This window comes from Tamandua tetradactyla, chromosome 14, assembly GCF_023851605.1.
Source record: "Tamandua tetradactyla isolate mTamTet1 chromosome 14, mTamTet1.pri, whole genome shotgun sequence".
Taxonomy (NCBI): Eukaryota; Metazoa; Chordata; class Mammalia; order Pilosa; family Myrmecophagidae; genus Tamandua; species Tamandua tetradactyla.
Genome location: NC_135340.1, coordinates 3465583 through 3467087, shown reverse-complemented (window position 1 = coordinate 3467087; position 1505 = coordinate 3465583). Strand labels below are relative to the sequence as shown.

Below are 1505 nucleotides of genomic sequence, written 5' to 3'. Positions count from 1 at the left end.
TAGTATTTCATTAAAGTAAGAGCAAATTACCAGAAAATACCTTACTAAATTTTGTTTTGGAAATGCCTGGAAAAATATCCCCCCAAAAGCAAATGCTGGATAGCTCTTGGTGTGGTCATTTTAAGTAGTTTATAGTCTCCTCTTGCTTTCATTTTGTTTCTGTATTTTATTAATTTCTTATTATGGACATATGCAAAGTAATCCCACTGCTTGTTCAAGCCCTGTTAGCATGACCCCAGAGTGAACTGGGTAGCTGCTCTCTGCCTTCTGTGCACAGCTCTCGGTCAGGAAAGCAGGAGGACCAGACTATGAGGAACTGGGGAAATTGAAGGTGACAAATGAGTTCCCTGTTCAAGCTGAAGTGTATTGTATGGAGCTCACAGAGGAGCCTGTTTGTATGTTTTTTAAAACTGAGATGGAGGAGACACACCTGGCTCCCATGAATGTCCCCAGTTTAAGGTCAGATTACACCTGCAGAACTCGCCCATCCTCTTGTGTGTAAGGCCGGGTGGGAGGAAAGCACTGAGTTTCCAGATACTCGGATGGAAAAACAGGCATTCAGTCTTCTCAGCCACAGCAGGGAGCCTGGAATGCGGTGGGAAATGAGGTCCTTTTTGGGTGACCTGAAGACTTATACCTCCCCGGCTCATTGGATAGTTTTGCTATGACCTCTCTTTGTAATCTTTAGATACTAAACCTTGTCTGAGGTGCCTGATGGGGTCTGTGTCGAATCAATCTGAATCTACCACACGTTGACATTTGTTAATTCAGGCAATTTCCTTTTATAAAAGAGAAAAGAAAACTTTGTCAGTGAATCTGTAATATTTATAACAAACACAATGAAAATGACTATTGGTTATAAGATAGAAAGCCCTCTTAAATTAAAACCAACATTCTTCGCTGAACTATGGATGCTTTCAAAGATATGCTTCAGGCTTATTACCTATCTGGCATAATTCATTATATTCTTCTATTGTAGGATTTATTAAGTGATAACAAAATTTGTTTAATAAACTCCCATTATATCAAACAATCACTGGAAAAGATACTGTATAAAAAGGAGAATATTTTTTCAAGGCCATCCTAAAAGTAAAGCCTGATTAAAAAGTAGACCTAAAAGTCTGTCTATAAAATAAATAACCAAAAATTTATGAAAATCAGTTGAGAAAAGGGAGAAACCTTTGTTATAGCAACTACTTACGTCCATACCATGAACCTTCACGGTAGAATGAAAGTTTTCTTCTGCTTTTAGTGTCTACATACATGCTAATATTGGGAGGAAAACTGAAAACATGCAAATATCTACATAAAAACACTTGCAGCAAAACAAGTACACAAAGCCAAATTGCAGATGCCTACCCAATTACATTTCCTACTAGAACTGGAGTCAACACCTCTAATGAAACAATTAAGAACACAGGACGTGGGACTTCCGGAGAAGATGGTGGCTTAGTAAGACGCGCGGGTCTTAGTTCCTCCTCCAGAAAAGTAACTAAAGAAACAGA

General features: G+C 38.5%; 1 long non-coding RNA gene across 1 annotated transcript; it reads right to left on the bottom strand.

The window, feature by feature from the left end:
* Window positions 1-453: 453 nt before the first annotated feature.
* On the bottom strand, window positions 454-1287 carry LOC143654777 (uncharacterized). The gene is made up of 3 exons (XR_013161937.1): window positions 1202-1287; window positions 698-779; window positions 454-585 (listed from the first exon to the last, which is right to left on the bottom strand). It is a non-coding gene; the product is annotated as an uncharacterized LOC143654777 (long non-coding RNA).
* Between the last annotated feature and the right edge of the window lie 218 nt (window positions 1288-1505).